We start from the raw sequence: 23212 nt of genomic DNA on the forward strand, positions 1-23212 counted from the left end.
TGAAAAATTCAGTACTTACTAAACAATAAAAGAGATTTTTCTAGTTTTTACGTAGAGCTTTTAATCATGAGTCACTGTAACTCACATGATCAAACCTTCTTGTAGAAGACTCTTTTTAAAATAAATGATATATCTTCTACAGACTTTTGGAGTAAAATTAGATATTTATTTTTCATGGGTAACATTGCTTAATAGACTAAGTTAAAACATTTTGGAGAGACTACATTAGAATGTGTTCTGACTTTTGATACCCTGGTTGAAAACGTCCATACCCCCTAGGTCTTTGTCAGCTGTCCATTTGGGCGGTATCTGCAGATGTGTGCTGGGGGGAGTGGGCGGTTTCTGCCAGTAAACAGACAGAGCTGGACTGGACTAGCACCAGGAGGAAAACTCCGTCCCTGACTCAGAGCCAGCGGCCACTGTAGGGAGTGGCAAGAGACAAGATGGCCTCTGGGGACCCCAAAATTAATCAGTGTGTCAGAGATCAGATAATGGTGAAATTGAATATTAGGTCCCTATCCTATAGTGTTACAACTGGGGGGCTTTTATATATAGTTTGTATGATTGTGCTGTTTCTTTACACTGTAGAGAAGAACAGAGAGGAATGGTAACAATTGACCATGTGCTGTGGAACTTGCCCTGAACTTTTGACATCATAATGACCCCCTTGGGATTTTGTAGGAAAACAGAACTCAACAGGGCTGCTTCCTTTAATAAAACTCATGAGCATCCACTTCCAGTTAGGAGGGAAACCATGTTCATGGCTCCAGGGAATGGAGTAATGCTCAGATAGGATCGCTATGGATCAGGGAAGGTGATTGAGACAGTGGGATGTGGTCTTCCCCTGCTTCCTCCTCTCTGGGTCATTCTGCTACAGAATTCGGGTCTCCAAAAATCCCCAGAGCCTGCGGGAAAGGAAACAGCTTTTAAGTTGCCTTCACATGCCTGTGGCTAGGGGCTAGTGTCTTTGTTACGCAAATGACTTTCGTTCTTCCAAGGCCCCCAAAAGATGGGAGGGGTTTTGGACCATGGGATGGTCCAGAAAGAGCACACAGAGCTTGCGTAAGAGTCTGTGAATGGTCATAACTGGTTATGATGCCCACTGCATCACAGGACGCAGTCAGGGATTTTTTAAAAAGCGGCAGACATTTTAGGAAAGAGAGATCTCTATGCGGCTTTGAAAGGAAAGGGAGAACTTCATGCGGTTTACAAGGAGACTGGGAACCCCACGTGGTTCTGCATTAAAAGCTGGAGGGCACCACAAGACAGGAAAAAGCTCTCCAATCGGGATCGAATGATTGGGAGCTGCCGGTAAAGCTGAACCGTGTCTGGAAAGTGGAAAGACTGTATCTCTGACTTTTCTAAAACTAGCCTGGTTTGGTAAGGGGAGGCAGAACTACGTGTTTGTGGGTGTTCTAAAGAATTGTGGGTGTTTAAAGAAAACAAGACTTAACAGTAGAAATCCGCAAATAATCTAAATCTATATAACTATTATATAAACAATTCTTTTTCTTTTCGCTAAACTCTGGTATTGAGAGTTATGCCTCTGGCGGCGGGCAATTGGATTCCTAAAAACTGAATAGCCCATGGGTTCTTTACCCAATGAGTCGTTCCTCCTTTTTGCAACAACCTCTCTGGCCCTTCTCACTATTTTCTAGAAAGATTTCTTTCCTTTACATACCTTGCCTGAATCATTCAGCATCCTCAACCATCACCAAAATCCAGAGGACTGCAGAATCCCTCTCTAGCTCCAACCTCTGTTTCAAACTCCAGTCCACCTGCCAGCTGGTTGTCTCTGGACTTTTCATCATTTAGAACTGCAAACCTTGCCTCTCTGTAAATGATCCCGTTTAACCCAAGCTCCAATTCTCCTCCTGGTGCTTCATTTCTTGTTGACGGCCCACGGCTGCCCCTGTGGCTAACTGTTCTGCCCTAACTGGCCCCTTACCGACCCCTTCCTCTTCTTTGCCAGTCATCGGATTTGGAGACTGTAAACTTCTCATGTGCTCCCTTTCCTCATTATTCTGGCTGCAAGACTCAGTGACATCTCCTCCACGCCTACAGTTCTTCCCTATTTTACACGCCAAGGTCATATTCAGTATCTGGAAGCATGTCTGTCTGTTATGGCATAAACCCCACCCCATCATGATGTGTGATCCTTTCATGTACTGTTGAATCGAGTCTGCTAATATTTTTTGAGCACTTTTGTATTCATTGGGGATATTGGCCTGTCATTTTCTTTTCTTGTGGTGTCCTTGTCCGGTTTTGGTATCAGGGTAATGTTGCCTCGGAAAATGAGTTTGGAAGTCTTCCTTTCTCTTGTATTTTCTCGGAAGAGTTTGACAAGGATAGGTATGAATTCTTTAAATGTTTGGTGGAATTCACCTGTGAAGCTCTCTTGCTCCAAACTTTACTTTGTTGGAGGGTTTTTGATAACTGTTCAATTTTCTTACTAATAGTTGGTCTTTTCAGATTTTCTATATCTCCATGATTCCGTCTTAGAAAGCTGTAAGCTTGTAAGAATTTACTCACTTCTTCTAGGTTGTCCAAAATGTTGGTGTATGAATTGTTCATATGATCCTTTGTATTTCTGTAGTATCAGTTGTAATGTCTCATCTTTCATTTCTAATTTTATTTGAAACCTCTCTCTTTTCTTGGTGAATCTAGTGAAAAATTAATCAATTTTGGTTATCTTTTCCAAGAACCAACTCTTAGATTCATTGATCCTTTCTATTGTTTTTTTTTTCTTTTTTTGTATCTATTTCATTTTTTCTGCTCAGATCTTCATTGTTTTCTTCCCTCTACTGTTGAGCTTCACTTGTTTTTCTTTTTTTCTAGTTCCTTACAAAGTTAGGTTGAGATTTTTCCTGTTTCTTGAGGCAGGCATTTATCGCTAGGCAGTTCCCTCTCAGACTGTTCTGTCTGCATCCCATAAGTTTTTGTGTGTTGTATTTCTATCTTCCTTTGTGTCAAGAAATTTTTTATTTCTCCTTTGATTTCTTTTTTCACACATTGGCTGTACAGTACAATGTTCCTTAATCTCAACATATTTATGAATATTTGTCTTTTTGTCATTGATTTCTAGTTTCATAACATTGTATTATGAATGATGCTTTATATGATTTCAATTTTCTTAAATTTTTAAGACTTGTTTTGGGGCTTAACATATGACCTATCCTGGTGAATGTTCCAGGTGCATTTGAGAGGAATTGTGTATCCTGCTCTTTGGAGGATGGGGTTGTACATAGCTCTTAAACCCCAATACTCTACTGTGTCATTTGAGGCTGATGTTTCCTGATTGATTTTGTGTTTGGATGATCTATCCATTGTTCTAAGTACCGGTATTAAAATCCCCTACTATTATTGTGTTGCTGACTATTCTTCCCTTTAGGTCTGTTAATCTTTGGTTATGTATATTTAGATGCCCCTATGCTGAGGTGCACCTATATTTTATTCTTATATATGGCAGGATTTAACTCGCTATAATTTTGTTAAAAAATTTGCATGTGTTCATAAAAACTACTGGTTTTTATTGGACTATTACCTTGGGTTTAATATGAAGGTAATGCTGGCTTCATAGGATGAATATGGAAGAATTCCCTCCTTTTCAATTTCCCAGAACACCTTTGTTAGAAACTCAGCAGAAAAGCCATCTCAGCCTGGAGTTTTCTCTCTGGGATGGATTTAACTTACAGATTCATTTTCTTTAATAAGTATAGGTACCATTCAAAGTATTTATTATTCCTAGGATAGTTTCTGTCTGTATATTAGTTTGCTAGAGCAACCCTAACAAAATACCACAGACCATTTGCCTTCAACAACAGAAAATTTTCTCTGATTCTGGAGACTAGAAGTCTAAGATAAAGATGCTAACAGGGTTGGTTTCTTTGGAGGCCCCTCTCGCAGTTGGCCACCCTACTGCTGCCTCTTTGCATAGAAGTTGAGGAAAATAATCCTGTTGTGCAGGTTTGACCCTTGTGTATCTGTGTCCTAATCCTCTCTTCTTGTTAGGACTTAAGGCAGATTGGATTAGGGCACACCCTGACAGACTACCTCGTTGTCTCCACCCACATTACACTCACAATCCGAGGTGCTGAGGGTTAGGGTTTTAACACACAAATTCTAGGGGCCCACAATTCAGCCCATAAGTGACTTTCAAGACATTTGTGCATTTTATCCAAGTTGATGAATATATGATTATCATTGTTTCTAGTATTTTCTTCTGATTCTTTTAGAATTTATTGGACCTGTAATGATACCCCCTTTTCATTCCTGGTGTTAATATTGATATTAATAATTTGTCCTTTTTTCATGATTAGCCTGGCTTGAGCAAAGGGTGGCAAACTTTTTCTAATTTTTGAATATTTTAAGCATTTTGGCTCAATGCGGTCTTTGTCATCTCTCCTCCTCTTCCTCGCCCCTTTCTTTCTCTTCATTTATCTCCAACCATCCTTTTAAAATAACCCTTAAAAATGACACACACTATTCTTAGCTCACAAGCTGTACAAAATCAGAGTATGAGCCAGATATGACCCACAGGATGTGTTTGCCAACCTCTGGGCTGGACGATTATCAATATTATTCCTTCCAAAATATCATCTTTGGTTTCATTAATTTTCTCTAATCTTTTTCAGTTTACTATTTCCCTAATTTCCACTCTTGCTTTCAATACCCCCCTTCTTTTGCTTACTTTGAGTTTAATTTGATTTATTTTTTGCCACAACTCACTTTCAATTCTTGTACTTTTCCACATTGGGAAGGACCATACTCAAACTCAGTATCTGCCAGCTAAAAGTTCCTAGCTTTACAAGCACATGAATAAAAGAAAAGAAACATTGTCAGCCTTTATTGGGGTCACTGTTCAAATTTTCTTTTTTTCCTAATTTCAGCTGAAGGTTGAAATATTGATTTAAAATTTTTCTAATATAGGTACTCAGAGTGTAAATTTTCCTATATATTGCTTTAGTTACATCCTGCAATTTGAAAAGTATTTTCATTTTTGTTCAGTTTAAATATTCTTTTGGTTTTCTTCTCTTAACCACAGGTTATTTGGAAGTGTGCCATTTTCAGGCAATTTGCAACGTTCCATATATTTTTCTTATATTGACTTCTAATTTATTCCATTGTGACAAAAGAATATATGTTGTATAATGTGAATCTATTTAAATTCGTGTGAACTTGTTTTATGTCCCAACATGCTGTATCGTAGTAATGTTTGATGTGCACTTCTAAAAAACATTTATTTGACTGCAGCTGCAGGGAGTATTCTATACATATCCAGTAGTTCAAGTTGAAGTATAGTATTGTTGGTCTTTTAAATTTTTACTAGTTTTTATTTGTCTGCTTGTTCTATTAATTATTGAGATAAGAGATGTGTGTTGAACTTTACAGCTTTAGTTACGGATGTCTATTTAAGCAAGGAATATAAGAACTTTTGCTTTCTGTATTTCAAAGCTCTGATTTTAGGTGCATCAACATTTAGGGTTGTTTTGTCTTTCTGATGAACTGACGTCCTAACATCAGGAAATCACCCCCTTTTTCTCTCATAATATTCTTTATTGAGTAATGTGCTGTTTCCAATATTACTATAGTCACTTCATTTTTCTTTTGATTAGTGTTCCCCTGGTATACCTTTTCCATCCTTTTCATTTTAACCTGTTCCTTGAAGACAGTATATTTTTCCATCTTGCTTTTGTCACCAATCCAACGATTTCTAAATTTTAATTCAGTTGTTTATAATGTTTAATGCGGTTAACACGATTTGTTTAGATTCATATTTTTTGTTTCCTATTCATCTCATCTGTTCTTTGATCCTTGTATATTTTTATGCTTTCTTTTCAATTAACTATTCTTAATGATTCCATTTATGTCATTTGTTATCCATTGGCTTTATTCTTTTCCCGTGGAGGGTTTTGAATATATAATGCCTATCTATAGCTTATCACAGTCTACCTTCAAGTCATATTATACCACCTCACAGAAACCATAAGAGAGCTACAACAATGTACTCCCTCCTCCTCCTCCCACATCTCTGGCCTTTGTGCTATAAAATCAACAATATATCATTACTTTGGTGGATGCAGTCATTTATATAGAAATAAACTTAAAGGTAAGAAAAACTTATAATTTATCAACATATGCACCACTCCCAGTGCTTTCTATTCCTTTGTCCATATTTACATCTTGTATCATTTCCCTTTGTATGAAGGACCTCCTTCAACATTTCTGATAGTATAGGCCTGTTGATGATGAATTCTTTTATCTTTCATATATCTGCCAAACTCATTATTTTGCCTTTGTTTTTGAAAAATATTTTCACTTGGTATAGATTTCTAGGTTAGTGGCTCTTCTACCTTTACACATACTTTAAAGTATCTTTCAAAAATAAAGATGATGCCTTACTGTCTTCTGGCTTGCATATATTTTTTCTGATGAGAAGTCTGTTGTCATTTCATTTCTGTTCTGTACTTAAGGTTTTTTACTTGTTGCTTTTAAAGTTTTAAATCACTGATTTCAGACATTTTCACTAATATATGTCTCAGCATAAATTTGTTTCTTTTGCTTGAATTTCATTGAGCTTCTTGGATATGCCAGTTTATAGTTTTCATCACATTTGGAAATTTCTCACCTATTAATTCTTCAAATTAGAAGTCCTCTTCTCCTCTCTTCACTTGGGCACTCAAAAAATAAGAATAAAAATTTTCAATAGCTCATTGATGTCTCCTAATATTTTTCTGGTTTTCTTACAGTTGATGTTTCAAAAGTCACTAATTCTTTGTTCTGCAGCGTCAAATCTGTTAATTCCATTTGATTATTTTACAGCTCTAGCATCATATTTTTCATCTGCAGCAGTTTGATTTTAATTTAACATTCTCAGTCTTTTCCCTACATGCTTGAACATAAAGGTTGTCATAATGTTTTATCATTATATAGATGCTTTAATTTAATAAGAACTAATGTATACAACAGTTGTTTTATAATAACTGCTTCAATGTCCATTGATAGGAATTCTATCTTTGTATCATTTCGAGATGCATATACTGATCGAATCTTGTCCCCATTTTGGGTTGCATTTTCCTGCTTTTTTGTAGGTCTGCTAATATTTAGTTAGACATGAGACACTGAATTTCACCTTCTTATTTGCCATCTGTTTTTGTATTCCTGTAAGTATTCTTGATTGTTGCTCAAGGATGCGGTAACTTGGAAACAGTTTCACCTTCCTGAGGCTTGCTTTTAAGCTTTGATGAGCCAGACTACAGAAACCTTAACTCTAGGGCTATATTTTTATCCCTGCTACTGAGTGCACACCTTAGCACTCAGCCCTATGATTTACGTGGTCTTCCACTCTTTCTGGTGGGAACACACGTGAGTGTCTATGAGTCAAAAAATTTTATGCTCCTTTTAGGGGGTTCTTTCTTTGGGCCACAGGTAGTTTCCTTTCCATACTCACTCATGCGCTATACTGGAGACTTGAGGAAAATCCTCTGCAGGTATCTGCAGCCATTTGGACAGCTCTCTCCTCTCTCAGATTGTGCCCTGCGTACCCACGTCACCTTGGCCTGCCCTGGATCTCAACTATGGCTCAACTAAGGGCGACCTCAGCATAAGATGCGGGCTGGAATCCTTCAGTCGGTCAGGGGGAACCTTGGGGCTCTCCTTCCCTGTTTCTCCTCCCTCAGTTATAACTAGCCTGTCTTGTCTGCATCCAACCAATGGAAGCAATTACTTCATCCATTTTGTTTGACTTTCAGTAGCTTTTTTGTAGGAGTTGGTTATTCCATGTTGGCTGCTAGTAGAAGTTCTTCATCAGAAATAAACCTGCTGCATTCATCATCTGTCAGAGTGCTTTATGTTTACATTTTAAAACAAGACTAGTTATTATTATTATTATTATTAGAATGCTTCCCTCTAGGGCAGTTACCTCCTTTTGCACCACAGTATACTTTAGAGATACAATTACATTATCATTAACAGGGGTTTCTGATTGTAATGATTCCCTTCCGATAGGGCAGGATGGTATGGTTTAAAAATGGCCTTTAAGAGATTCTAATATGCAAAACTCCCACATTTCTACTATTTCTTTCTTATATACAATATGATCAAAGGAGTAATCTTTGTACTTACTTCTAAATGTTAGAAATAGTTCTTAATTATAATCAACATTTTGCCTCCACTAAAACAACCTAAGTTTAATTATTTACCTACTAACATGCCATTTTCTTACCCGGAGCCTTATTATAATCCTGGGACCAAGTTTAGTCGTGAGATGCCTTCATCTGAATGTATCAGTTAATGCTGTTTATAGTTTTTAAGATTCTCAAATTGTAATAGGTTATTTTTTACTCTTTGCCATCTTTTGCGTTTTACCTCAGTGGCAAGTTATTTTTTACTCACATATCCTAGCAACCTTGAGCCCCCCTTTTGCTAGCTGACTCTAGCTGTTATCTGGCTACCCCAAGGACATGAGAATAGTGTCCGGCCAAGTATTTATCAGCTGAAGTTCCTTCTAAATTAGAAAGTATATATATATGTAGTTTCTCACGCCTGTGTAGTTTTTTCTTTTGTTGTTATCTAGTTACGTCAAGGACATAGGAATAGTTCTGTTGCCTTTAAAAAACCTTATAGTCTGTAAGGCGGCGCGGCTCTCCCATTTTCTGCTTCTGAAAGTGGGAAGACCCGTCCCTGGCCAGGTAAATAAACGCCATAAATTTACTTCTAAATTGCCTCGTGTCCTCTTTGCTCGCTAATGCTCCATAACATTTGGAGGCCCCAGCGAGATCCCCAACGTTTGTTGGGAAAGGAGGTCGAGGCTGGACGGCCACTGGACGAGAGTAAGGGGGAGATCTCCGAGAAATTTTTCTCGGCCCCGACTCTGCAGTCCGAGCCGTACCACTACTGTATCCTTGATTGGCTGTTTGGCATTCAGGTATTGCCAAATACACCGAGGGAAAGGTGTATTTGGACAGGTCTGGAATTGGTGCACCCAGGGGGTCTGGCGGAGGACTGGACGCAGTCTTACTCCCCGGACTAGGTCGAACCGCACGACGGTGGGTTCGAACCTCAGGTTTTCTGGTTACTGTTCTGTTTGCTGTTCTGTTTGCTGTCTGTCTCGGTCTTGGTCTGTTTTTTGCTGAAATAGGTCAGTCCTCTTCGTGTTCATCTTGTTCTCCTTTAGAATGTTTTCTCGAGAATTTTCCTGATTTTAAATGAAGGGCTTATAGCCTCTTTAGGGGGACGGTGTCCCCCAGACGACTACGGACTCGTTGTGAATTTTATGAATTGGAATGGCCTACATTCTCAGAGGCCTCCTGGCCATCTGAGGAGTCTTTTGACCTTCAGACGGCCTACGGGGTCTGCCAGGTCTGTGCCGGGAAGCCTAGCCACCCCTACCAAATTCCTTATATTCAAATTTGGATTGAAATTTTGGAAGAACAACCCAAATGGTTACAAAAATGTCAGAAGAGAAATGCAACTATTTTGCTTACATCTAAACCGAAGGGTAGCCCTTCTAAGGGTCCCCCTCTGGTCCTCCCGGCCTCACAGGAAAGTCCCCTTCCTGTGAGACCCCCTCCCTACATACAACCAGTCTCGGAGCCTACTGATGAGGGGGATGCGGCAGGCCGCAATCCTCCTTTTAGTCCTTCCCACACCCGTTCAGGCCGGGATTGCACTCCCCCTGACTCGACAATAGGGCCAGCTCCCCTTCTACCGCTGCGACCGCTGAGCCCTCAGGTCGGCCCTTTATGGTGTATGTCCCTTTCTCTACCAGTGACTTATATAACTGGAAGAATCAGAACCCGTCTTTTTCACAGAATCCCACTGGACTTATCTCCCTTTTAGAGTCTGTTTCCTTTACTCACCAGACAACCTGGGATGACTGTCAGCAGTTGCTTCAGACCCTCTTCACTTCGGAGGAGCGAGAGCGCGTAAGAGGGGAAGGGCGGAAGCTCGTCCTTGGGCCGGACGGGCAACCGTCTGAGGACCCGGTGAGACTAGAGCACGTCTTCCCCTTAACGTGCCCAACTCGGGACCCAGTGAATGAGGTAAGGGGGCATTAAATCAATATCGCCAGATTCTCCTCTGCGCCCTCCGCGCTGCGGCTTTCCGGCTGACTAATCCGTCTAAGGTCACAGAGGTAAGTCAGGGCTCTGATGAGTTGCCAGCCGCGTTTCTTGGAGGGCTCTAAATATAGCTTTTGCATCCCAGTTGGCCCCTAATATTAGGAAGAAGTTGCAGAAATTAGAAGGCTTTGAGGGAAAGCCCCTGGCCGAGTTGGTAGAGATTGCCCAGTGTGTCTTTAACAACCAAGAGGATCCTAGGGACTTGAATAAGAAAATGGCTCGTGTTCTCCTAACTATGACAGGAGATCCCCCACGGAGGGACAAACGACTGTTTAAAGGACCAAGGCATATAGGACAGGAAAAGACACTCCCCCCTTGGCAGAAACCAGTACGCTTACTGCAAACAGGAAGGACATTGGAAACATGAGTGCCCCAGGCGCGAGGCTCATATGCCCAGTCAGCCAGTCTTGGCACAGGAAGCTCAGGAATGATGGGGCCGGGGCTCTCTACTTTATGCGCCCAAAGGGCCCAGGGTCTGTCTCAAAGTAGGGGGCCAACCTATCAACTTCTTAGTGGACACAGGCGGGACTTTCTCAGTTCTTCAGGAAGCCTGGGGGCCAATCAGCCAGAAAAAGACTCTTATACAAGGGGCTCTTATACAGGCAAGTCTAAGTCGTACTCCTGGACTGAGGCCAGAATCACAGACCTCGGTGGCCGCACAGTCATGCACTCCGTTTTAGTCATGCCTGACTGCCCGTTTCCTCTCCTGGGTCGAGATCTTCTCTAAAATGGACTGAAACAGAGGAGGAGGCGTTCCAGGCGCTTAAGGAGGCTTTAGCAACTGCCCCCGCCTTAGCCCTACCCAAACTTGACAGGCCCTTTCAACTTTATGCAGCAGAAAACAAAGGAATCGCCAAGGGGGTGCTCACACAACAACTAAGTCCCTGGAGGAGGCCCGTAGCATATCTATCAAACTGATTAGACCCCATTGCTGCGGGATGGCCAAACTGCTTGCGAGCTATAGCGGCTACTGCACAACTAGTGAAGGAAGCCACGAAGTTAACTTTCGGGCAAGAACTACAAGTTATCACTGCCCATGCAGTAAAGACTCTGCTAAAAAGCCCCCCTGATAGATGGCTCTCCAATGCTCGTATTGTACAGTATCAAGCTTTACTTCTAGATCCAGACCGTGTCAAGTTTTTCCAGTCTGCAGCCCTCAATCCAGCTACTCTCCTCCCGGATGATGATCCCAGCCAGCCACTTCATGACTGTCTTGATGTGCTCACTGCCCTCACCAATTACCGGGAAGACCTAACAGATATTCCCCTGACAGATCCTGATGCCATCCTGTACACCGATGGCAGCAGCTTTGTCAAGGAAGGGATCCGGTATACAGGAGCAGCTGTTGTAACCATAGATACTGTCATCTGGGCGCAGGCTTTAGGACCTGGGGCATCTACCCAGAAGGCGGAACTGATAGCCTTGACACAAGCGCTGCGCTGGTCAAAGGGGAAGTAGGTAAACATCTATACAGATAGCCAGTATGCTTTCGCTACTGTACATGTTCATGGTAGCATCTATCAGGAAAGGGGACTCTTAACATCAGAAGGAAAGCATATAAAAAATGCTCAGGAAATCCTGAACCTCCTTGCTGCTATCTGGCTCCCAAAGCAGGTTGCTGTAATTCACTGTAAAGGGCACCAGGTTATCCGGACGCCAGAGGCCCGGGGAAAAGCCTTCGCTGATCAGGAGGCCCGGAAGGTTGCCCTGCAGCCAGCTCACTCTTTTGCCGCTTATCCCGCCTCCAGTTCTCCAAGAGCCTCCTGTATACTCAGAGAAAGATCAGGCACTGGCTATCAGACTAAAAGCCCCGGAGACCCAGGACGGATAGAAGTGCCTCAAGGACCGCCGCCTCTTAGTTCCAGAGGCTTTAGGGAGGGAGCTCATCAGGCAAGTACATCAAAGCACACACTTAGGGGGAACAAGATTAGCAGAACTCCTGCAGACAGTCTATTATATCCCGGGCCTATACCAAGAGGCAAAGAGTGTTAGTCGCCGGTGCCCCCAGTGTGCTGCTGTCAACCCAGCTCCAGTCTCCAAGGACCCATTAGCACCTCATCACTGTAAGTGTAGACTCACTCCTGGAGAACTATAGGAAGTTGACTTCACAGAAATGCCCGCGGCTCGAAGTGGTTTCAAATACCTTCTAGTGTTTGTAGATACCTTCTCGGGCTGGGTTGAGGCTTTCCCCACTAGGTCAGAGACGGCCCTAGTAGTAGCTAAAAAGTTATTACAAGATATCATTCCTCGATTTGGCCTCCCCCTAGCTATGGGGTCCGACAATGGCCCGGTTTTCATTAGCCAAATAACCCAACAATTAAGCAAAGTTTTAGGCATCAAGTGGAAACTCCACTGCACATATAGACCCCAGAGTTCAGGTCAGGTAGAAAGAATGAATAGAACTCTAAAAGAGACTTTGACTAAATTAAAGCTAGAAACTGGCGATGATTGGCTAAGCCTCCTTCCCTTTGCCCTGTTAAGAGCCCGCTGTACTCCTTATTTTCAGAAGTATAGTCCTTTTGAAATTTTGTTCAGATGGCCACCGCCCTTGCTCCCCAAGCTCAGGGCCGATTTTACAGCTGTTATAACTAACCAAGAACTTCTTAAGGCCCTACAGGCTTTTTCAGCAAACACCCAAGGACTGCACGCCTATATCCGAGAGTGCCGGTCCGCTCCAAGTGACAACAACTCCAGACAACCACTGGCGGAACCGGGAGACCTTGTGTAGCTAAAGAAGTGGAATCCGGACAAGCTCGGACCAAGGTGGACTGGACCACACCAGGTGATCTTCAGTACCCCCACTGCAGTTAAAGTCGCCGGGAAAGGTACCGGATCCACCGCTCCCAGGTCAAGCTGGCAGAACTATCGGACAAGGACCTTGAGAAATGGACAGTTGAGCGAATAGAGCACCCCCTGCGGGTGCGGCTGCGGCGGGACTCTTCCTCTTCCTCTCCCCCTTCCCCCTCCTAACTATAGTTGCAAAAAAACCCCACCGCTTAATTAATTACACCTGGCATCTCTCCCGAACCGGAGACGGAAAAATCGTCAGCCAGGTTAGCACTCCTGGAGCCCCAGTGTTTACTTTTGACCTTTGTGCCCTTCTCGGTAATCAGTTTTACCCTAGAGAATGGGGGCAAGAGTGGACCCCCAGACTCCCTCCAGGGCCGTTAGGTGCCCAGTTAGGTACTGGGGCCTTTAATAAAGCTTTAACCGGGCCTGGGTACGGTACCCTATCAGGAGAAAAACAGTTACAATCTATTCAATATTATATGTGCCCCCTATCAGAATCCCCACCGTGTAACAAACCCATAGAGTTTTACTGTCCCCAATGGTCTTGTGTCACTATAAGCCAGCAAGCCAGCTCTGATACATCCCTCTCCCAGAGCCGGCCTAAAGGTCCAATGACCTGTGAAACCTTGCGCACCTGTAATCCTGTCTCAATGTGGCCTCTCGAACCCTGGGACAAACAGTGGGAAAGTGGAAAAACCTAGGGGCTAAGACTTGTCGCAGTTGGTTGGGATCCTGGAATTCTCCTTACCATCCAGAAGCATCGTATCTCCCAGCCTAGCTTCCCAGTCAGTCCCCTTGCAGGTTTCGGGTTACCCGAGAAGCCCAAGGCACCCCCGCCCCTGCCCAGAGCTTCACCGTCCCCTTCTAGGAAGCCAGGCCCCCGAAGCAGTAGGGCGGTCACCCTCAGACCAGTCTCACTTACTACCCAGGAGCCGGAGACCCAGCCTATATTCAGGACCCTGAGCACTGTCTTTCAATATCTAAACAAGACACAGCCTAACATGACTAAAGACTGCTGGCTGTGCCTTAACCCAGAGCCTCCATATTATGTTGGCATAGGTGCCAACCGCAGTTTTGGTAACCAAAATGAGAATATACAGAACTTAACTCTATCCCAGTTAGCCAAAAGACCCCAAGACTGCTGGTAGGGCCATGCTCCTAAACTAACTTTAGTGTCTTTTGAAGGCCAGGGAGCTTGTGTTCTCTCCTCCAGTTTTGCCCTCACCACTTCCCCGTATAGTAGCTCCTGCTCCCATATGACTACCCTACCTCCCAGAGGTACAGCGGAATTTGTCTTAGTTGCTCCTTCAGGTACCTGTTTTGCATGTACAAGTGGATTAACTCCCTGTATTTCTTCCTCTGCACTAGATCCCAGTTTTCCTGAATTATGTATTTTAGCTCATATCCTCCCCCAAGTATACTATTATTCTGGCAGTCAAGGTCGAGAGCACCTAAGGTTAGAAGGTTTATACTAGTATAAGAGAGCTCCAGTACTGGTCCCGGCGCTCATTAGCCTTAGAATAGCAGGATCTACTGCCATAGGAACCTCGGCCTTACTAGTTGGAGACAAGAACTTTAAGGATTTAAGTACTCAAATAGATCAGGATTTAGGGACGTTAGAAGAAAGTATCAGTAAATTAGAAAATTCACTCAGTTCTCTAGCAGAAGTAGTGTACAGAATAGAAGAGGTCTAAACTTGCTTCTTAAACAGGGAGGATTATGCTTAGCTCTTGAAGAAACCTGCTGTTTTTATACTAACCACTCTGGAGTTATAAAAGACAGCCTTAGCCAGCTTCGAAAGAGGCTGCAGGATAGGGAAGAGGCCAGGAAAAAAGATAAAAATTAGTATGAACGATTGTTATCTATGTCCCCTTGGGCAACAACTCTTTTAACAGCCTTAACTGGGCCACTTGCCCTTCTCCTTTTTACATTAACAGTAGGACCTTACATTATTAACTGCCTAGTAAAGTATATCAAACGTAGAATTCAAGCAGTAAAGCTACTAGTTCTCCATAGCCAGTATAATAAATTAAATACTCAGGATTCAAGGATTTGAATCAGTCACAAAAAACCAGTGGGGAATGTAATAGGTTATTTTTTACTCTTTGCCATCTTTTGCGTTTTACCTCAGTGGCAAGTTATTTTTTACTCACATATCCTAGCAACCTTGAGCCCCCCTTTTGCTAGCTGACTCTAGCTGTTATCTGGCTACCCCAAGGACATGAGAATAGTGTCCGGCCAAGTATTTATCAGCTGAAGTTCCTTCTAAATTAGAAAGTATATATATATGTAGTTTCTCACGCCTGTGTAGTTTTTTCTTTTGTTGTTATCTAGTTACGTCAAGGACATAGGAATAGTTCTGTTGCCTTTAAAAAACCTTATAGTCTGTAAGGCGGCGCGGCTCTCCCATTTTCTGCTTCTGAAAGTGGGAAGACCCGTCCCTGGCCAGGTAAATAAACGCCATAAATTTACTTCTAAATTGCCTCGTGTCCTCTTTGCTCGCTAATGCTCCATAACAAAATATATGTACACAAGTGTGATTCATCACATTTACAATTTTTGGTAATCTATTTAAGACTTGGGTATTTGGTTGCAAGCCACAGGGGTTGGTTTCTTGTGAAGCAAATTGTACTTAACACGCAGAAGAAATGCCACATACTTGAGGAGAAAGCTGAAGGAGCAGAGACCCAAGGGGCACTGACGCGCGCCCTCCTCACTAGGAACTCGTCGCTCCCACTGTCCTGAGCTGTTCCGGGAGCGGCTCATCAGACTGACCCAGTGTCGGCAGCGCCTTGACAACGACGTTCAGGAGAGTGACCGAGTCCCACCCAAAGGCTCTCCTGTGGGGATCAGTTCATGGTGCAGGTGAGGCTGAGGTACAACTTTGTAAAACACTGTAGCGAGCACAAAAGGAAAGACGCCCATGCTGAGTAAACGGCGCGTCCCCACTTCCCCGCGCTCACGCACAGGCGGCCCGTCGTTGCCTGCGCCTCAGAGACGCCCGTCAGCGCGGCCCCGGGACGCCGAGCGAGCGCCCGCGGAAGCCTCTCTCAGCGTCCGGGGGGGCGCCGGCGGGGGGCGGGGCGGGGCGCCCCGTCGCAGCCGTCGGGGCCGGGACCGGCAGTGACGCGCCGGGGCCGTCGGGCGCTCGTGCGCTCACCTGCCGCGCGGCGCGTGTTCCGGCGCAGCAGCCTCTGCGGGTCGCGAGACGCAGCTCCCTGCGCCCCCGTCGCCGGGGCCGGACCCCGCCCCCTGGAGCCGCGGCGGTGGAGGAAGACAGGCCGCGCCCGCCCCTCGTCGGCCAGCGCAGTGAGTGTGGGCGGCGGCCCTGGGCCCGGAACCGCAGCTCCGGTCTTTCCCGGGCGTGTCCTGCCCTGTCTTCGTGGGGTCCCGGTGTGAGGGCTCCCATGAGGGCGACACGGGGGCGGGGCGCGGCCGTGGGACGCAGGTGCAGACCGGTCTTCATGGGGCCCCAGGGCGGTGCGGGCTCAGTGCCGTGTCCTGGTGTGCCGGCTCGGGTGAGTCCCTCGCGTGCCGGCCCGGGTGCGTGTCCTCGCGTGCCGGCTCGGGTGAGTCCCTCGCGTGCCGGCTCGGGTGCGTGTCCTCGCGTGCCGGCTCGGGTGAGTCCCTCGCGTGCCGGCATGGGTGCGTGTCCTCGCGTGCCGGCTCGGGTGCGTGTCCTCGCGTGCCGGCTCGGGTGAGTCCCTCGCGTGCCGGCTCGGGTGCGTGTCCTCGCGTGCCGGCTCGGGTGAGTCCCTCGCGTGCTGGCTCGGGCGCACGGTCGCGGCTGGTGCGCGGGCGTTCGGGCCTCAGGCTCCGTGCCCGGCGGTTGCCGTCACGGATGCGTGTGTTCCGTCCGGTGTTTCTTGTGCTGAGTGGGGGCCGTCGGAGAGCGCCTTGCAGTCCGCTGTTGTTCTCATCATGAACCCAGGACAGCAGCGTCTCCAGGCCCAGGTCCGTGTGGGTTGTCCAGGTGTTGCTGAAAGAGGGGAGAGGGACAGTTGGGAGTTATTCCCTGTGTCTGTGTGTTGGGGGCGGTGATGGGACCACAAGATTTTTCAGAGGGGCCCAGGGAACAGGAGGCTGAGCTGGGGGGCATCAATGGGGTAGGAGCAGAGTACCTGGAGAGGTTAGCGGGCAGCCCAGGGCCAGGCTGGCTTCCAAAGCCAGGGGTGTCCCTACATTAAAGGACAAGGCAGCAGACCCTGCAGGTTCCAGCAGAACCCACGCAGACCGAAGCCAAGACACGGAAACAGGCCTAGGGAGCGAAAGAAGCAGCGTGGTCGTCGTGACCAGAGCAGGGGGTTCCTGTGTGCACCGATGCCTTATGTAAGTGACTTGACTTATCACAACTGTTCCTCCCTCCAACTTCACATGTGGCTGTCCTTCACGGCCATCAGGACTCAGCACAGGTCAGAGCTCGAGCTGGGCAGGTAGGATTTTCAGCAGGGACTTGCCTCTGGTCCGAGAGACCAGGTGGTCACGTTGGCTGTATGGTCGGCAAGGCTCCTGACCTGGGTGCTGAGGCCTGAAGGTGAACGTGAGGATGGAGAAGTCTGAGTGACAGGGACACAGGCAGAGTGTGGCAGGCCGGTGAGTAGCTTTGCTCAGCCCTGCAGGGTTGGAGTGTCAGATTGCTGAGATGAGCACAGAGTTCCCACACCTGCTGTTTCCTGAGTAGCTCTGATCTTTTACTGGCTGGCCACTCACTGGCCCCCAGAAAGGACCGGGTGGGCTGCTAATGTCTGGGTCAGAGCAACTCTGCTGAGGCCAAAGGGACAGCAGGCAGAGGGCGTAAACTCTCCCACCGGGCAGACGTCTGCCTGCTGTCCCCCACCTTGTCCACGGCAGAGGGTCGGTTTGTCAGAGTCCACGCACTGAGTCTGTGCGTCCCTGTGCGTTCTCAGTGAACCGCGCCTGGGCTGGGAGCTGGAAGTAGTGACCGGAGATGCCCAGCTCCTTTCGCCTGCTGAACGGGCCTTTGGTCTTACAGCGATGATGGGTGAAGTTGTCTAGGCTCTGCAGGATGTGATCAAACGCTGGGTCCCAAGGCACTAGCTGGTAAAGTGCTTTGGCTGAGTCCATAATGAGTGAGGTAGAGAGAAAAAGAGAAAACGAAATCACATTGTAGGGAAATCTACTCTGTAGTGTTTGAAAAGGCTGTTCTCGGTTGGCTTGACCTCTTAGTAAATACAAAACCACATATTTGTATTACCTTTTTATCTATAATTCTAAAATAACCGGAGATGAATGGCAATCTGTGTAGTTGGAAAATAGTAATATTTTTTGGAGACCCAAAGGTAAAAGAAAATGTCATTTAAATTAAAAATATAAATTTACCTTCTAAAAAATTAAGTTTAAGACATTAAGCGCCGTGTCTGTCACCGGTGACTGGCACTGTGCTTTCCGATCAGACCGCATCAGTCACTGGTGACTGACGGTATACTTTTCTAAGGTATTTAGAAAGCATTTCTGAAAGAATACAGAGTACAGATTGAAATAAATACATACAAGAAATATATCTGAAGTTATACATGCAGTCTTACGGCAAACTTACACAGATCTCCGGCCGCCAGCTATCGGTGAAATCGGATGTGGGGGCTAAACGGAAAGGGAGACAAAACAGGCTGAGTGCTTAACGCGTCAAATTGTTGAATGTGCAATAATTCACATGACTCAGAAATAAAAAACCTGAAAATGCATTCGTTATAAAGTCTGCCTTCCATCTCTCCTCCTCTGCTCAGTTTGTCTATATTCCTCTGTGTAAGAAATTCTTTCTGGTTGATTTCTTGGAGCTCTTTATGTGTTAAGGATAGGAATGTGATCAGTTTCTTGTGTACTCTGAGTTTCCTAATGTGTGTATATATAAAGAAATAGAACTGGGGGGGCTCACTTGCACCCTCTCTGTTTTTACACTAGTAATAGGATATTGATATTGTATGTACTGTACTCTACCTGGCTCTTTTGTTTAATGGTATATATAGGAAAGTCCTCCATAGTAGTACGTGGAATACTTTTCCATTTTTCAGAGGTACATAGCATTTCATTGTATGAATGTTTTCTACTGACGAACACTTAGCGTTTCAAATCCTTGGTTATAACAAATGATGCTGCACTAAAAGCCTTGATCTGTGTCATTTAGCACATATATTTAGTATCAATTCCTAGGAGTAAAATTGTTCAAAGATATGTGCCCTTGTAATTTTATAGCTTTTTTCAAATTAGTCTCCAAATGCATTACAAAATTTACTCATCTAATGTATTAATGTAAAAATGTCTCTATCTCCAGTCTCATTAACTGTTACAAAAATGTTTGACTTTTGCCAATCTAAAAGTTTTTCTGTTATTAATAAGGCTGAGTATCATTTATTTTTATTTTTTGGTTATTCAATTACAGTTGTCCCATTTTTCCCCCATTGCTCCCCCCACCCAGCCCATCCCTTCTCCCACAATCATATCCCTCCCCGTTGTCCACGTCCGTGAGTCCTTCATACACGTTCCTTGACTAGACCCTTCCCTTACTTATTCTTCTTCTTTCCCTCCCCCTCCCCCCTACTGACTAGTGTTCTAGTCTTTGCCTATTTAGTTCGTTTGTTTGTGTTGCTCTTTATTTTCCTGTATTAGGTGATATCATATGGTATTTTGCTTTTTTTGCCTGGCTTATTTCACTAAGCATAATTCTCTCTAGTTCCATCCATGTTGTCGCAAATGGCAGGAGTTCCTTCTTCCTCTCTGCTGCATAGTATTCCAGTGTGTAAATGTACCACAGCTTTTTGATCCACTCATCTACAGATGGGCACTTAGGCTGTTCCCAGCACTTGGCTATTGTAAACAGGGCTGCTATGAACATAGGGGTGCATAGGTTCTTTTGAATTAGGGTTTTAGGGTTTTTCGGGTATAATCCCAGCAGTGGAATCGCTGGTTCAAAAGGCAGTTCCATTTTTAGTTTTTTGAGGTAACTCCACACTGTTTTCTATAGTGGCTGCACCAGTCTGCATTCCCACCAACAGTGCAGTAGGGTTCCCGTTTCTCCGCATCCTCGCCAGCACTTGTTTGTTGATTTGTTGATGATGGCCATTCTGACTGGTGTGAGGTGGTATCTCATTGTGGTTTTTACTTGCACCTCCCTGATGGCTAATGATGTTGAGCATTTTTTCATGTGCCTATGGACCTTCTGTATGTCCTCTTCGGAGAAGTGTTTGTTCAGGTCCTTTGCCCAGTTTTTAATTGGGTTGTTTGTTTTCTTGATGTTGAGTCGTATAAGCTCTTTCTATATTTTGGAGATCAGTCCCCTGTCTGTGATATCATTGGCAAATATGTTTTCCCATATGGTTGGTTTCCTTTTCATCTTGCTGATGTTTTCTTTTGCTGAGCAGAAACTTTTTAGTTTGATGTAGTCCCATTTGTTTATTTTTTCCTTTATTTCTCTTGCCTTAGGAGATGTATCCGTGACGATATTGTTACGTGGGATATCTGAAATTTTCCTGCCTATGTTTTCCTCTAGGACTTTTATGGTGTCACGGCTTACATTTAAGTCTTTAATCCATCTTGAGTTTATTCTCGTGTGTGGTGTAAGTTGGTGGTCTAGTTTCATTTTTTTGCACGTCCCTGTCCAGTTCTCCCAGCACCATTTGTTAAAGAGGCTCTTCTCACTCCATTTGATGTTCCTTCCTCCTTTATCAAAGATTAGTTGACCATAGAGGCCTGGGTTTATTTCTGGGCTTTCAATTCTGTTCCACTGATCTGTATGTCTGTTCTTATGCCAGTACCAGACTGTTTTGATCACAGTGGCTTTATAGTATTGTTTGATGTCTGGTATCGTGATTCCTCCTGCTGTGTTCTTCTGTTTCAAGATTGCTTTTGCTATTTGGGGTCCTTTTTGGTTCCATATGAATTTTTGGAGGATTTGTTCTAGGTCAGTGAAATATGTCATTGGTATTTTAATAGGGATTGCATTGAATCTGTACATTGCTTTGGGTAGTGTGGCCATTTTGATGATGTTGATTCTTCCCATCCGAGAACATGGTATTTGCTTCCATTTATTTGTATCTTCCTTAATTTCTTTCTTCAATGTTGCATAATTTTCAGTGTACAGGTCTTTTATCTCTTTGGTTAAGTTTATTGCTAGGTACTTTATTTTTCTTGTTGCTATAGTAAATGGTATTTTCTTTTTTGCCTCTGTCTCTGATATTTTATTGTTGGTGTACAGAAATGCCTTAGATTTCTGTATATTTATTCTGTACCCTGCTATTTTGCCAAATTCACTTATTATATTGAGTAGTCTTTTAGTGGAGTTCATAGGGTTTTCTAGGTATACTATCATGTCGTCTGCAAATAGTGATAGTTTTACTTCTTCTTTCCCAATTTGGATGCCTTTTATTTCTTTGTCTTGTCTGATTGCTGTGGCTAGGACTTCCAGCACTATGTTGAATAGAAGTGGGGAGAGTGGACAGCCTTGTCTAGTTCCTGATTTCAGGGGGAATGCTTTCAGTTTTTGTCCATTGAGTATGATGTTGGCTTTAGGCTTCTCATATATAGCCTTAATTATGTTAAGGTATGCTCCCTCTATTCCCATTTTGCTGAGTGTTTTCATCATAAATGGGTGTTGTACTTTATCAAATGCTTTTTCTGCATCTATAGATATGATCATATGATTTTTGTCCTTCATTTTGTTTAGGTGATGTATTATATTTATTGATTTGCGAATATTAAACCATCCTTGCATCCCTGGGATGAATCCCACTTGATCATGGTGTATGATCTTTTTAATGTATTGCTGGATCCGGTTTGCCAAAATTTTATTGAGGATTTTAGCATCTATGTTCATCAGTGATATTGACCTGTAGTTTTCTTTCTTTGCTGTGTCTTGACCTGGTTATGGGATTAGTGTAATCCTGGCTTCATTGAAAGAGTTTGGGATTTTTCCCTCTTCTTGGATTTTTTGGAATAGTTTGAGGAGGGTAGGAGTTAGTTCTTCCCTAAATGTTTTGTAAACTTCACCTGTGAAGCCATCCGGTCCAGGGCTTTTGTGTGCAGGGAGATTTTTGATTACTGTTTCAATTTCCTTCTTTGTTATTGGTCTGTTGAGACTTTCTACTTCTTCTTGATTCAGTTTTGGAAGGTTATATGTTTCTAGAAATCTGTCCATTACTACTAGGTTGTCAAATTTGTTGCCATATAGTTGTTTGTAGTAATTTCTTATAATTGTTTGTATTTCTGAGGTATCAGTCGTGATTTCTCCTCTTTCATTTCTGGTTTTGTTTATTTGGGTCTTCTCTCTTTTGTTCTTGATGAGCCTGGCTAGAGGCTTGTCGATTTTGTTTATTTTTTCAAAGAACCAGCTCCTAGTTTTTTGTTGATTTTTTGGATTGTTCGTTTAGTTTCTATGTCATTTAATTCTGCTTTGATCTTGATGATTTCCTTTCTTCTTTTTGCCCTAGGCTTTGTTTATTGTTGTTGTTCTAGTTCTTGTAGCTTTAGGGTTAGATTTTTTATTTGAGATTCTTCTAGTCTTTTCAGATATGCCTGTATTGCTATGAACTTCCCTCTTAGGACTGCTTTTGCTGTGTCCCATAGGTTTTGGGCTGTTGTGTGTTCATTGTCATTAGTTTCTAGAAATTTCTTGATTTCCTCTTTGATGTCATTGTTAACCCATTCATTATTTAAGAGCGTGTTATTCATTCTCCATGAGTTTGGGAGTCTTTGATTTTTTTTCCCTGAGGTTGATTTTTAGTTTCAAGGCATTGTGGTCTGAAAAGATGCTTGATATGATTTCAATTTTCTTGAATTTGTTGAGGCTTGTTTTGTGTCCTATTATGTGGTCTATCTTTGAAAATGTCCCTTGTGCCTTTGAAAAGAATGTATATTTTGCTTCTTTGGGGTGAAAAGTTCTATATATATATCAGTTCAGTCCATGGGGTTTAGTGTGTTGTTCAATGCCTGTATATCGCCGAGGCGGTGAAGGCAGTGCATGTGTCCAGGGTCCTGGTCTAGTTAGTGACTAGGTTATTTTAGTCTATGACGCAGCGTAAGTATATAAGTACTTGGCTTTCTTTCCAGGGGAGGCCTTTCAGTATTGGGGCTCCTGCTTTGAGGAAGTAGAATTGTGTACTGTCAGATATCAGATCAAATGGAACTGCTGTGAGTTCTGCAAACAGAGTTGTCAGCAACCTGCAAGCCGGTGTCATGGGGTCGGATGCGTTTCAAGCGCGACAGACCCACTGTAGCCCAAACGTATTGCAGCACCATAGCTGCCATGCGGTGTGGCATGGTTTTGGGAACCTGCCACCAGAAGTTGTTAA

At 43.9% G+C, this 23212-nt stretch overlaps 1 long non-coding RNA gene across 1 annotated transcript; it reads right to left on the minus strand.

The window, feature by feature from the left end:
• Positions 1-695: 695 nt before the first annotated feature.
• Positions 696-15727, minus strand: LOC150012704 (uncharacterized). Its single transcript, XR_016510773.1, has 2 exons — positions 15571-15727; positions 696-905 (listed from the first exon to the last, which is right to left on the minus strand). It is a non-coding gene; the product is annotated as an uncharacterized LOC150012704 (long non-coding RNA).
• Positions 15728-23212: the final 7485 nt, after the last annotated feature.

This window comes from Furipterus horrens, unplaced genomic scaffold, assembly GCF_987537825.1.
Source record: "Furipterus horrens unplaced genomic scaffold, mFurHor1.1.pri manual_scaffold_4, whole genome shotgun sequence".
NCBI classification, from domain to species: domain Eukaryota; kingdom Metazoa; phylum Chordata; class Mammalia; order Chiroptera; family Furipteridae; genus Furipterus; species Furipterus horrens.